Below are 16,091 nucleotides of genomic sequence, written 5' to 3'. Positions count from 1 at the left end.
CTGATGTTGCACAAGGATTTTCACAAAGACCAGTAAAAGATTATGAGGAGACATACTCCTATGTGGTGGATGCAACTACTTTTAGATTTCTCATAAGTCTGGCTATATAAGAGAGAAAATTAGACTTGCAGCAAGTTGATGTAGTGACTGCATATTTATATGGTCCACTGGATAATGAAAGTACTAGAGGGTATTGAGCTGAAAGTACAGCAAGTTCTCGAGAACAATATTGATAATCATCAAAGTATATGATCTGAATATCCTAGGAACCTCTGGATATAATTTCCCTAACAGTTGAATATCTCAAGAAATAGTTTGAGATGAAAGATCTTAAAAAAAACAAAGTTTTGTTTGGGATTACAGCTTGAGTACATTAACAATGAAATCCTTGTGCATCAAATAGTATATACAGAAAAGGGTACTCAAGAGATTTAATATGGACCAGTCTCACCCATTATCTAGTACATGGGCGTGAGATCACTTGTTTGGACACTGATCCATTCAGTCCAAAGGTGGACGATAAAGAAGTCCATTTAGTCCTGAGATGGACGATGAAAAAGTCTTGTTTTAGACACTGATCTGATTGGTCCATAAGAAGGACGATGAAGAAGCCTTTGATTTTGGTTTATTTTATACTAACCAGCCCAAAGAGGGGTTATTTAGTTTTGTTGATTTGTTTTCAAACAGGTTATATTTTACACATGGTGGTACACGCATATCACAACAACATCATCCAAGATTTCGTGTGTGTGTATTTGAGGTCGATGACTCAATATGTTCGTTCAGATTGTGGCATGGCCGATGGTAAAGAAGAACCAACTATCATGTTCGAGGACGAAGCATATTATGCCAAGATCTTCATCACCCACGAATTGCAGAAAATTGGAGAGGTCCAAGGGACCTTCAGTAATGTCCAAATCATAGGGAGTAATGTGTGTTGTACTCTTTTTCCTTTACCCTGGTTTTGTCTCAATTGAGTTTTTCTGGTAAGGTTTTAATGAGTCAACATTAAAGCACATTACAAGCTCTAAATGGTTATGGCATCTAAGGAGAAGTGTTATGAACCAGATTGTGGATGGCTCATAACCAAGAGATTATGATTTATAAACTTTCTATTTATCTATGGCAGTGTAATCTCCTATATAAGTAACCTCTATGTTATGAATAAAGATAGACTTTTCCATTACTTTTACCGTACATTACGACATATCTAAACTTATCTGATTATTTCAACATGTAAAAGCGATACTGACCACAACAACATACACTACATGAAAACATCAGGGATTCTGAGGAAAAAAATCGTCGGAATTTCGTCGGAATAACGTTATTCCGACGACATACCGACAAAACACACCGTCGGAAATAATTCCTCGGAATTTATTTTTTCCTCGGAAATCCCTCGGAATTTTCCGACGGAATTCCGAGGAAATAAATTTCCGAGGAAATTCCGAGGATCACCAGTTTGTCGGAAATGTCCTCGGAATATACCGAGGGAGGACTTCGTCGGTATAATTCCTCGGAAGTTCATCGATCGATGCGTGTTTGGACATATATATACATCGATCGATAGGAGTATACCGACGGACCTTTTCCTCGGTTTATTCCGAGGAACTTTTCCCTCGGTATATTCCGAGGGAACTTGTCCCTCGGAATATACCGAGGGAACTGTTTCCTCGGAATAAACAGAGGAACCTGTCCCTCGGTATAGCCCGAACGTTTTTTAAAAAACGCATCGATCGATGCGTTTTTGTTCAAAAACGCATCGATCGATCTAGTGAAAAATATAATTAAAAATATAATTTTAAAAAAATAAAATTTCTGAAATTTAAATTCGAAAATATGAAATTAAAAGTAAAATTGAAATCATATTAATTAATATTCAAAGTTTCACAAATAAAAATAAAACATTCCGAGTTTGTGGAAAAAAAAAAAACTACGGGTCTGGCACGTCCGGGAACACCTCGTTCGGGTACATCCTCTGCATCATCTCCATCATTTGCTGGTTCAGCCTCCTCTGTGCCTCATAGCCCGCCTGTTGAGCCGCCATCTGGGTCTCCAACAAAGATATACGATCATCTTTGTCCTTCAACTGGCCGTAAGTACTTCTGGATCAACAAAGGGCGGTGGTGCAGAAGAAGGGGGAACCGACCGGGTGCGACGACCCAAACCGACCAAACGTCCCTTCTTCTTTGGAACCGACTGAATAGAAAAAAGCCAAATTTAGAAATTTAAACCAAGAAATAAATGAATTGAACTTTTAAAAAAAAGAACTTACGGATTCAACGATTTCGTTGATTCGAAACCGGGACAAGTTGGTCGAAGCCGTCGAAGCGTCATCCTCGGTTTGAAGCTGAGACACTTCGTCTACCACCTGAGTTTGGACCAGGTCGACCACGTCCCTCACAAGACCGTCATCAATCTGGCCGGTCTTCTTGTTGGTATACGCCCTCCTCATTAGGGCGAGATCATCAACCGGCTCGCCATCATTTTCTTCCGCCTTGAAAAAAAACATAAATTAAAGAAACATTAGAAATTAGAAGAAATGCACAATAAATTTAAATTCTGAAACTCAAATAATTGAAGAAAAAGCGGTTGAACTTACCATGCGATCTCCGAGAGTGGCAATAGATTGAGCACCCAAGTTATGCTTGTAGATGCCCTTCCCTTTACGGTCGCTCCTGCGGTTGGTGGAGTTGGTGGAAGAAGTTTCTTTCGTCTTTTCCTTATCCCAATGCGCACACAACTCCTTCCAGACCGTGTCGTTCATCGACTTTGGGACCTTTTAATAAAAAAAAAAAGAAAAAGTTTAATAAATTAAAAAATAGTTTAATAAATTAAAAAATGGTTTAATAAATTAAATCGAACCTTATTGATTTCCCACTTCTTCTTCCACTCGTGGATCTGCTTCCCATAGTTGTCCATTACTTTATGGACGAAGTGGTGATAGATAAAGAGCGTCTCATCGGAATTCCAGTTGAACTCTTGCTGAAAAAAAAACACAATTAGTAGAAAATTTATATTAAAGATTAAAAATATAAGTAAAAAATTAGAATACTTACCGCAAACTGACGAAACCACAGAACCTGCTTGTCGGTTGGGAAGTGAGTGAAAGTCGGATGTCCACTGTCGAGGGCCGAGTACATCATACGGTTGATCCATGCGCTGATCCCGTTCCCGGATCGGTTGAACCTTATTAAAAGAACAAACGGTTAATAATGAATCCAAATTTAAAGAAAAAAAAATGTTTAATTACCATGTTTGACCCCGTCCATGTGGATACGGAGTGAGATACAGAAGATGGTCACGACCGGGCTGTTGAACAAACTCCGCAACACGCATCACTCCCGGAGGACCCGGAGGAACAGGAGCGGATGCAGCAGCGGGAGCGAGAGGAGCAGGAGCGGGTGCAGCAGAGGGAGATGTATGGTTGGAGCTGTGGGGCGAAGGGGAATCCTGAAAATGGCTGGAATCCCGAGACTAGATCCCCGTACCACCACGACCACGACGCTGTCGAGGCCGGGTCTGATCATCATGAGACCTGTAAATTTAAAAAATATATTTAATAAATACAGAAATATATAAATTAATTTTTTTAAAAAAAAAATCCCAAATAATTTAATCACAAAAAAAGATTAATATATATTTAAATTTTTTAATAAATATATAAAAATAGTTCTAATAAACAAAAAATAGTTGTAATAAATAAAAATAGTTTAATAATTACAAAAAATAGTTTTAATAATATATATATATATTAAAAATATTTTTAAATCCCAAATAATAGTTTTTAATCACAAAAAAAGTTTTATAGATATTTAAAATGTTTTGTAAAATCCAAAAAATCGAATTTATATAGAAATTTTTTTTTGTAAAGTCCAAAAAATTGAATTTATATAGAAAAATCGTTTTGTAAAATACAAAAATCGATTTTATATACAAAAATCGATTTTATAAATACAAAAAAAAAAATTATAAAAAAATTCTAAATCAATTCAACAAAACAAATCATTCAACCAAATCACAATTCTAAACCTATTATACAACCAAATCACAATCCTAACCAATCACCTTAACAAAAATCTATCAAAACTACACAAAAACCTAACAAATAGAACCTAAGAGAGTGGGATAGGGTCCTTACATGATTTGTGTAAGAAAAGGGGGAGATCGCCGGAGATATCGTCGGATTTCAGGGGGAAATCGCCGGAGAAAAAAGAGAGGAGTCGCGCAGAGGAAAAAGAAAGAAATGGGGAAGAAGAAGTGGGTCGCGGTTATAAAACCTAGGGTCCGACGGACATTATCCGTCGGAATTCTAATTTCAATTTTCGCGAAATATTTGCCCGGTAAAATGAAAATATTCCGAGGACATTCCGACGTATAGTAAAATATCCGTCGGAATTTCCTCGGAATATTCCAAGGAAATACCGAGGAACTAGTGTTTGGGGTTTCAAAACATCAATTTTTTTTGCCGTATTTCATTTCTTATACACTTGTAATGCATACCGTTGAGGATTCTTTGTATAGATGAGCATAAACCATGAAATAAAAAATTTCAAAACTAATTGAAAATATTCCCTTTACCGTTCATTAAAAGGTATAAGTGTTTGTCTTATGTTGCGAGATTTCGTTCATACAATCGGAAAAGTGTTAATTATACGGTAAGGAACAAATTTTTGACTTCATAATGAACGTAAGACACTTAATAAGGGTTATATAGGTGTTATTCAAAAGGCAAAACGTTGTTTTCGGTTTAAAAACCCCATTTTCTCGGAATTTCCTCGGATTATTCCGAGGGAACTCCGAGGAAACCCTCTTCTTCCTCGGAATTTCCTCGGAATATTCTGAGGAAATTCCGAGGACCTAGTGTTTGGGGTTTCAAAACGTAATTTTTTTTAAAAAAACGAATCGATCGATCGAGAATCTCAATTGTTCCTCGGAATGTCCTCGGAAAATCTTGTATGTTTTTTTAAAAACGCATCAATCGATGCGTTTTTGAATAAAAACGAATCGATCGATTACTAAGATGGACCGGGCCGTAAGATTGTGATCGATCGATGAGAGTAACCCATCGATCGATCGAGAATCTCAATTGTTCCTCGGAATGTCCTCGGAAAATCTTGTATGTTTTTTTAAAAACGCATCGATCGATGCGTTTTTGAATAAAAACGAATCGATCGATTACTAAGATGGACCGGGCCGTAAGATTGTGATCGATCGATGAGAGTAACCCATCGATCGATCGAGAATCTCACTTGTTCCTCGGAATGTCCTCGGAATGTCCTCGGAAAATCTTGTATGTTTTTTTAAAAACGCATCGATCGATGCGTTTCTGAACAAAAACGCATCGATCGATTACAAAGATGGACTGGCCGTAAGATTGTGATCGATCGATGCGTTATAGAACAAAAACGCATCGATCGATGCGTGTTCGGAAAACAGAATTATAAGGCAAAACCCTACCTTTTCTGGATCTAAGCCTTAGAACTCTCATCCCCTCCGATTTCCCCTATAATTCGCCCCCCCTTTCTCTCTCTATAATCATCCGATTTGAACAATTTTGGGCTCCATTCCACTTGATTTTTCGAGCTCTACCTGATTCCTACACTCGTCTTCACCCTAAGACAGGTATACTCCGCGAATCTCCATATTCTGAAATCGTGTTCTTGAGCAATTTTTTGGGTTTTGTGAATTTTTATTTCCGTGTTGATTCCTTGATCAAATATGCATGAAACAGATGTTTAAACATGGAATAGAACACAATTGTCTGTGATCAACGAGTTTGGAACAGGATTTGAGATGATTTAGGGATTGAGAATTTTTTTCAATTTGGTTTTTTTTTATCACAACTCGATTTCGCTTTTCATTTTCATGTTGCTTTGAGTTCTTAATTGATTATTACCATGTTGAGAGCAATGATTCTATTTTGTAGAGAATGAAGCGCACGAAAATGTCAGCAAAGAAGAACACACAAGAAGAGGGTTCGTCTCAGCTGGAGAAGCAAAGGCCAAAGAAGTGGGATAAGTCTGATACCACCCACTACAACAACATGAAGAAGGTAGCCGTTCCGGCTACACAACTAGCATGTCCAGAGACGATGACAATATTGGAATCCAAGCAGACATTGAAGGACTGTTCCAGAACATGGGTCTAGGCAAACTATGCAACCTCAACGAACCCACTTATCCGGAGTTGGTACGCCAGTTCATAGCATCCGCATACGTCACCCGTCCCGATGATAGCCATCAGGAAGGTTTTCTGGCATTCGTAGTGCAGAAAGTATACTATGAGGTATCTTTCACAGACCTCTGCGGACTATTTGGATTGAGTGCAGGGGAGAGGACATCTGGTCTTTATTGGACTTCAGAGCTGTTGAACTTCTGGGAAACGATTGGCACAGGGGTTTATAGATCTTCTCAGGCAAAGGAGTCACTTATCCGGAGCCCAGTACTGAGATATGCCACACGCCTCATTGGCTCATTGCTATACGGGACAACCACAGCCGCATCAGTCACGCAATGGGAGTTGTGCCTCCTGTACCAAGGTGTGAGGCATTTGCTACCGGCATTTGGAAACTCTACATTCCCACCTGCTACTGCCTTCAACATGGGAGCGGTGCTGGCCGCAAACTTAGCAGGATACAAGGGGAAAGTAACCAATTCCAAGAGCAATGCATGTGGATTTGGTGCAGTGATTACTCGGATCCTTAGACATGTGGGTGTAGACTGCAAGAACCAGCAGGTAGCACTGGACAGATCGAACAACATTGCTTGGAACTACCTGGATGTCATTTCTCTAGTAAGTAAGGAGTTCATAGCTGGTCCCCACTCGAGGATCCATCGGGATGGTCCTTACGTCTACGTATTCCAGGACCGAGCGAAGAAAACACTCTACTGCCACCTGCCTCAGATCGGTCTGACTTCTCTACTTTCAGAGGCTGCAGTTGAGTTCCTACCCCCTGCTACCGCACTAGTAGACAAGCCATCCTTCTTCACGCCAAAATATCAGACCAAAGGCAAGGGCGTGGTTGATGAAGAAGGAGAAGATGAGGCTGCACAAGCCATTCCAGATGATTCACAACCCATCAGCTACTCTCATCAGACTCCAGCCAGTACAAGCTGCAAGAGCTTCCACCGAACGCCACTTTGCGCCAGCAACAACATTGGAGAGATCAGAGCATAAAGACAAACAACGACATGCTACACAAGATCTGGGCTGCCATTTCACGTATCAGGCCGTGTCGTTGCCAAAAGGATGATGTAGTTCATCGGGACAACTCTCCATCCAGCTCTGGTTCGGGTTCGAGTGGTACACACAGGGTAAGAAAGAGGTCCAAGAGACCCAACGATGCAGGAACATCTGGAGCAGGAGACGAGGAGTAGGAGCTATCACCGGCTATTTTATTTTCTTTTCTATTCTAACGTTTTATGGTCTTATTTTCTGTTAATTTTGAACTGAGTTTTTTTTTGGGTTTCTTAATTATGAGTTCGTATTTCTTTTCAGGTTTCCTTGCTTTATTTGTTTTGAACTGAGTAGTTTTTAATTCGTATTCAGCTTTGCCTTGCTAGATAAACCAAATAACTATTATCCGAGGAAAGAGGTTATATCAAGTGTTCCTCGGAATTTCCTCGGTATTTCTTAAAAAAAAAAAAAAATAAGTTCAATGGTAGTCTGTTTCCGAGTCATCATCACCAGATGAATCTGAATCTGGATCTTGGTGAAACTCTCCAATCACTGGTTCATCCTCTACGTGAACGACGGCTTCCTCTCCAAAGTCGGTTAAATCGACTACAAGGCCAACTCCAGCTAAATCTTCTGCTGCACTTAAGTTGCCGGATGTGCTTGGTTGTAGTGGGTCTTCCAGCTCAGAACTTCCCTGAACTCGGCCTCTCGGGTTGAGTCTTGTAACAGTAACCCATGGATCATCTCTGTTCCTTACCCGGGGGTACTTGATATAACAAACCTGTAACATTTAGAAAAATTATAAATTAATACACATGATGATGAATCATTCTGAATAATTAACATTTAATTACCTGATCGGCCTGAGAAGCAAGAATGAAAGGATCATAATATTGCAGCTTTCGCCTCGAATTTACTGATGTAACACCAAATGCATCTGTTCTCACACCTCGATCTGGGGTGTTGTCGTGCCAATCACAATAGAAAACAGTACAGCGCAATCCAACCATGCCCAAATACTTAATTTCCAAAATCTCATGTATGTGTCCGTAGTATACATCATCTCCTGATGCAGAACAAACGCCAGCATCATAAGTCGTACTCGAACGTCTCCTCTTCTGAGTTGTGAATGCATATCCTCGAGTACAAAATCTCGGATATGACTTCACAACAAAGTTTGGTCCAACGACCATCTCACGTATCCAATCGTCAAATGTTTCACCTCTGGCCAAACCAGCAGACACCTATTAATAGCACATATATATATATTATATCAATAAATGTGAATTAGTATAAATATGTGATAAAATATATTTTAATTTGTTTAAAGCACTCACATAAGTAAACATCCATCCACTAAATTCTCTCTGCTTCATTTCTTCTAGTTCGTCCTCTGTGGCGTATCTATACTCGAACCGCTTTTCTGCCATGAAAATCCTGTATATGATGACAATAATGTAATTAATTAAGATTTAAATTTCAACTTGTTAAAATAAAAATTTGTAAGCTCATTTATTTACCTCTCATATTGAAGAACGTCTTCGCAGTTGGTGAGCAAATATGTTTGCAAATGACTGCGCTCCTGCTCAGTAAGTCGACGGTCCTTTGGTTTTCCGCTAAGTCGTCCAACATCTGTGAAAATGTCTGGAACCGTAACATGATATGTTGCCCGTTCGCCTCTATCATCATGCCGAGCAGGTCTTCTGTTTTTGGTCTGAACTTCTGCTGGAAAGTAGTACTCGGCAAAGTTTGAAGTTTCTTCATTGATCATCTGTGCGACTATAGAACCTTCCACCCTACTTAAATTTTTCACCATCTTCTTCAAATGGAACATATACCGCTCATACAGATACATCCATCTATACTGCACAGGACCACCAAGTTCCAATTCTCTTGCCAGGTGAATAACAAGATGCTCCATAACATCAAAAAATGAGGGAGGAAATATCTTCTCAAGGTTGCACTGAATCACGGCTATGTTAGTCTTCAAATTTTCAATACCTTCAAGAGTCACTGATCTCGTGCATAAATCGCGGAAGAAACCACTTATCCCTGCAATTGCTTCATGAACATTTCGTGGTAATAGTTCCTTGAAGGCGAACGGAAGGAGGCGCTGCATCATTACATGGCAATCGTGGCTTTTCAAGCCAGTAAACTTTCCTTCCTTTCTGTCGATACAGTTACGCAAATTTGATGCGTAACCGTCTGGAAATTCCACATCGTTTGAAATCCAATCAAAGAACGCATCTTTTCCCGCTGCATCAAGTCGGTATATGGGAAAAGGAGCCCTACCATTCTCATCAACATGAAGTTCTGAACGAGCACATATATCGACTAAATCCAGTCTTGACTTCAAATTATCCTTTGTTTTACCTTGAACATTAAGGATCGTGTTCATGAGATTGTCAAAAAAGTTCTTCTCAATATGCATGACATCTAAATTATGCCTTAGCAGATGATCCTCCCAGTATGGCAGATCCCAGAAAATACTTTTTTGTGCCAGTTATGTAGTTCTCCAACAGCATCTACCGGAAAACGCTCATGTCCACCGACTTCTGGCGTCCTTTCTGCACCAAAATCTCTTAGTTGTATCTTCAAATCTTTCCCACAAATTTCCGGAGGTGGACTGTCAAACACCCTCTTGTTCTTCGTAAACAAATTCCTACTCCTACGATATGGATGATCAGGTGGTAGGAATCTCCTGTGACAGTCAAACCAACACGTTTTCCTTCCGTGTTTTAGTTGGAAAGCATCAGTGTTATCTTGACAATATGGACATGATAGCCTTCCATGCGTTGTCCATCCAGACAACATACCATATGCTGGAAAATCACTTATTGTCCACATTAGTACTGCCCGCATTTGAAAGTTTTCTTTACACGAAACATCGTATGTTTCAGCACCTTGAGCCCATAGTTGTTGCAACTCATATATTAGTGGCTGAAGAAACACATCAAGTGATCTCTTAGGATGCTCTGGTCCGGGAACGAGAATCGAGAGAAACAAAAACTCTCGTCGCAAGCACAAGTTTGGGGGGAGGTTGTATGGTGTAAGAATGACGGGCCATAGAGAATACTGTCTTCCACTCTTGCCAAACGGACTGAAACCATCAGTACATAATCCAAGGTAGACATTTCTTCTCTCATACGCAAAGTCGGGATACTTTGATTGGAAATGCTTCCACGCTTTTGCATCTGAAGGATGTCTGATCTCACCATCTGTTGAGTGCTCCGCATGCCATCTCATTGGTTGCGCTGTGCGTTCAGACAGATACAACCTCTGCAACCTTTCCGTCAAAGGTAAATACCACATCCTTTTATATGGCACTGGAACTCTTCCACTCGTATCTTTATAACGAGGCTTTCCACAAAATTTGCATGTAACCCGCTGTTCATCCGCCCTCCAATAAATCATGCAGTTGTCGCTGCATACATCTATTACCTGATACGATAAACCAAGACCAGCTACGAGTTTCTGAACCTCGTAGTATGAACCAGGAGCTACATTATCCTCGGGTAGAATACCTTTTACAAAATCAGCAATCGCATCCACACAGTCTTCAGCCAAATTATAATCTGTTTTAATGCCCATCAATCTTGTAGCAGATGATAAAGCTGAATGACCATCTCTGCAACCTTCGTACAATGGTTGCTTTCCAGCATCCAACATATCATAAAATCTCCTAGCTTCTGCATTGGGTAAATCTTCCCCTCTAAAATGATCATTTACCATCTGCTCAGTACCTACACCATAATCTACATCCGTTCTAATTGGTTCTTCTAATCTAACCGCTGGCTGAGGTTCGCTAGTACTACCATGTTCATAATCAGTTTCCCCATGATGATACCAAATTTTGTAACTTCGTGTAAACCCACTCAAATATAGATGAGTCCAAACATCCCACTCTTTAATAACCTTTCTATTTTTACAATTAGAGCAAGGACATCTTAACATACCTGTTTTTGCTTCCGTTGTCGGTGAACTAACCCCATGAATTCGGTTATACCTCGTTGGTATTCTTCCGTAAGCAATCTCGTGTTCGGATCCAAATGAGGTCGATCGATCCAAGAACGAAAATAATTTGAAGAAGACATATTTTTTATGAATCAAATTCGTGTGTAAATAGAGTAAGAGGGAGGATAAAGATATGGAGTGAAAGAAGAGGAAGAGGAGTGCTTGTATTTATAGTTTAAATCCTGCCGACATACCGAGGAAATTCCGACGGAATTCCAACGGAAAAGGCTAGTTCGTCGGAATTTCCTCGGAATTTTGTAAAATCCCCCAACGGCTCTCCAACGGCTATAATATTTCCTCGGAATTCATCGGTTTTTTCCGAGGAACACATTGTTCCTCGGAATATTCCGACGGACTGAGGTTTCCTCGGAATTCCGTCGGTATATTCCGAGGAAATTCCGAGGAACCCCAATTTTGTGTTTCCTCGGAATTTCCTCGGAAATTCCTCGGTATATTCCGAGGATTTCATTTTCCGTCGGAATGTCCGTCAGAATACCGCTGTTTTCTTGTAGTGATATAACCACACAATTAGTTAGCGACTATATATAACAAAACATAGTCAATCTTGATAAATAAAAATCTCAGGATATTAAAGATAGCTACTTTTTAAGAAACAGTCCATATGGACTACATGTTCATATATAACTCTGGATCTACCTACCTATTTTAAGTAATTTTTATTATAATAAATAACGTATTTCTGCATTGTATAACTTAATAATTTAAAGAAAAAAGTATAAAAGCAAAAAGTTGCGCCAAATCCAAAAAATTAACATATAAAAAATTAATCTATGTTTATGTGTTTAACATAATCGAGTACAGTTTTAAAAATATTTTACTTAATAACAAAGTTAAAATAGAACAAATACTGAGAACAAAGTAAAACAATAACAGTTTTATATCGTTTTAATGATGAAACATGTATATTTTTCTTAAATAATAATAATTCAAATTTTACAAAATACAAATGAAACAAAATTAAGCATAATAATTATTTTATTAAAATTGATGCAAAGTTTTTGTGTCTTTCTATACAAGAATTAATGTTAGAAAAAAAAAAATTTTGACACCGAAACAAAGCCGCAACAAGGTTAAAACATCTTTGCATATTGGCAAACAACAACCGTGGTAAAAGTAACTATCTCAGTAACTTTCTTTATGCCATAATTTTGCTATGCACATGAGAACATGAGGAATGTGGAAATCGAAATTCGCACTGTCGATTTACGTTTAAATTAGGAAACTAGGAAAACCCTAATTTCCCAAAGGTCCCGGATCTCTGCGAGAGCCAACGGCAAGTGACCAAATATATGCGGAAATCATGAAAAGATAACAAACGAGTTTAGAGAAAACAGTAGATCTTATTTCGAGTCCGCGAGAGAGCGTTGCGATCATTAAAAGAGATCATAAAAGCTTTGGCTGCAAAGGCTGTCAGCGAGTTACCTAGTCCTAGCGGCCTAAAAGCTCAAACCTAGTTGACTCGCAGCTCGATAACAAGAGACGAAGAAAATACAGAGAAGGTTTTTGATTGATTTCGGACTGAACCTTATGAAAGGCTGCCTACGTACCCCTTTCGAGGATCAAGCCGAACGTAGTTCAAGAGTGAACCAAGAGATCAAATTGCTTGTGCACGTTCGTCTGGTAATCGGGTGCCAGTCATGGAAACAGAGCATGTCGAGAATAATGCCTCAGAGTTTCTAAGTGCCGAGAGTTCTGAGTCTAAAAAGTTGTCCCTCAGGCCTCTCGCCTAGGACTCCTTACATACTCGCTCCTAGGTCGGTTTACGCTTTTTCCCTTCTGCCCTTAAGCCGTCATAGCCTAAAATTGGAGATGATCCATTTTTCCCGATCTTCGTAATTATTTTCAAAATTCCGTATTTATATGCGGAAACTTGACATTTATCTTTCCTTGCGAACCAAGCGTAAACCATCCCACGGTTTACGGGCTGCTGGTTAAGAAATCGTAAGGTGGGCTTCGAATCATGCCTTAGGTCCCTTTGGGCCGTCTTTCGACTTGAAGCGTTTATTACGACTTCTGTCGATAAAAACGAACTTTCGGCGGTTTTTATCGTAAAGTTTGATTGATGACTTTGAATGGCGGAAAACATGAAATGGGTTCGCTACGGTCTTCGGGAGACAGCATCGAAGGGTAGACGAGAATGCATGGATTCGTGTTGTATCAACGTTTCGGAAGAGCTCGGTCGCTAGGTAGCGACCCAGCTTGGCTAGAGCTTGGTCGCTACGTAGCGACCGAGCGGGACGGACGCTCGGTCGCTACGTAGCGACCGAGCGAGACGGACGTTCGATCGCTACGTAGCGACCGAGCTTGGCTCGAACTCGGTCGCTACGTAGCGACCGAGCTTGGCTTGAACGCTACGTAGCGACCGAATGGGACGGACGCTCGGTCTCGGTCGCTACGTAGCGGCACGTGTGCTCGGTCGGTACGTAGCGACCGTGTGACCTTTTTTGGGCTTTTCTCTGATGTCTCGTGTTTCTTCCGCAGGGCTTTTAGTAAGAATAAATCTTTTCCGAAGATTTATTTTTCGTAAAAACGTTCATGACGATTTTTACGGACTTTCAGACATTGATTCCGTCGTGACCAATTTTGACCCCAACAGGTAGCCCCCCAGCTTGTTAGAACCATGAGCTTGTAGCGTGAGGTTCTAGCGAGTGGCTTGGCAAGTTAGAAAAGTTAGGTGAGTTAGGCGGAATTTATGGTCGAAAAGGTTCGTGGTAAGTGGTCTTCTCGCTCTTCTAAAAGTAGAACGCGATAAGATTGGGGCTGCACCTTATGACGGCTGCCTATGTACCCTTGTTGAAGGGATCAAGCCTTTCGTAGTTCATCTTGGAGTTAAGGTTTGTATGACTAGTTTTCCAGCGAGACCTTTACGGTCTGGTTTTTATGTAGAGGTTATCAGGTGTGTTGTTGCCGATGGCATTTTATATGGGTGTAGAAGGAAGACTACGAGTTGTCATCTCGTAATCTAACTCTGTGTGAACTGCTATATCTGTGATCTGTTTCGAGAGTTTTCCGCAGTGTGTAAACTTGCGAGATTTCTGAAGACGCTCGAATATTGGCAAAGAGACAAATTTTGGGATCTCGTATCAAGGTTTTTGATACTATGCCTAGAGATGTTAGAGACCAGTGCGCTGGGTTTAGGGCAAGACATAGGTTTACTCCTTGTTTTAGAGGGTGCAATGACTAATTCGCCTTACGTATCCCATTTCCGTTTCATCCTGATTTCATACCGATTTAAAGTCTGTGATAGGTTCTCGGCTTATATGACTTGTATGGTTGGAACCGAGCATCTCTCCAAGGATAATTTTTAAGCCTCCTGGAAGTGCTGACCAAAAATTATGGGTTTCTTTTATAGCGCTATTATCCTTGTGTCGGATGTACGAGAGTCATCTCTACGAGATGGCTAAGTCTGTTTAGGACGTTAAGAGTTTGTTGTGATCAGCAACAAACTTAATGGTTAAAATTACCGTTTCGATTCTTCGCGAAGGATATGTTTTGAGAAGATATTAGTGCGTATGACTGTCTGGTCTTCCAAGAAAGTGTTTTTATCGAGGAAGGGAATTTCGTCGAATAACGAATCTTCAGGCGTCTGCGACGTCTCGCGATGCTGAAGATTTATCATTCTTTCGTATGTCGCGTTTCGTGCTTGAAATATTCGCGGGCTTGAAGATGTTTCACGATGTTGCAAGGGATTAGTCTTAGCCCTGCGTTTGGGAAACATTCTGGTTTGACTACGGATGTTCGCAGCCAGAATTGTTGTTCCTGTTTGGATTTGATTTGCGATCGAGGAGTTAGGACCAAGGGGTCGCGTAAATTTGTCCCCGGAAAGAAGCATCCTCCTATACCGTGCTTTGTGTGGTGTTGGCCTTCCGAGATTTCTTTCGTGTGTATTTGAGGATGTTCCGTATAGCTATAGGAGCTCCGTTACGAGTTTTCCTTACATGCCGCATTTTATGAGTAAAACACAGCGGGCTTAAAGTGAGTCGTAGTATATGGAACTTGGTCGATTTTTGACAAGTGGAACCTTTCCGTTAATTGTTTGGTTGTTAGGACTGAGTTTTGTTATGACGAATTTACCGTATGATTCCCGTTTTTGGGTGGTACGATAATTGTTTGTGTAATTGTTACTTGGCGTTTCAAGACAAATTCCGGATTACCGTTTAGCCGTCAAGTTATTGGAGCGGTGGTCGCTCAATTTTTTTGGCTTTGCATGAAGGTTGTGCTCAGCTTTATAGCCAAGGACGTCGTTGCCAAAGGATTAGACCATGACACTTTCGTGCTGTCAATAAGGTCAAGTCGGTTAGAATCGCCCTTAAAGGGGATGTTGTAACCTAGTTTGGCTTCGAAGGAAGGGCGTAATTGGGCGAGTGACGAATAGCGTTTGTCGAGATTGATAGGCCGAGTATGCCTATGGTGGTAGAAAACGTTTTTCCAATTTAGGGTTAATTTATACAATGAATATTTCGTATAATGTTTCCTTTATTCGTATGGAAGTTGTTTCCTTTGTTTTCGAGGGAGATAAAGCCTAAGAAGCTCGATACAGAGCCCGTGCGGAGTCAGTTGCGGGTTGATTTCCTACTCGGACGTGACCAAGCGGAATGAGAGCGGATGCCAGTGAGTCGCGGGGCTAAAGAATGAGACCTTTCAGATCGTGGTGCTAGGAAGTAAAGTTTATATTGGTCGTCCAATGTCAGATCATACAACTTGGTTTTTTGCTATAAGGAAAGTACTTTTTCGTAAAACCTGTTACGTTTACTTTCGAAAGTTACTTCGTATGACATGATCTGATTATACGAAGAATTTTTTGTGTAAGTAACGGGCGACCGGTTTTTACGAATTTATTAAATTGACGCAACATATGGAGATGTCAAGAACTG

The sequence above is a fragment of the Brassica napus genome, chromosome C3, assembly GCF_020379485.1.
Source record: "Brassica napus cultivar Da-Ae chromosome C3, Da-Ae, whole genome shotgun sequence".
Lineage (NCBI taxonomy): Eukaryota > Viridiplantae > Streptophyta > Magnoliopsida > Brassicales > Brassicaceae > Brassica > Brassica napus.
The sequence above is the reverse complement of the archived record's forward strand: the minus strand, read 5'-3'. Positions refer to the sequence as shown.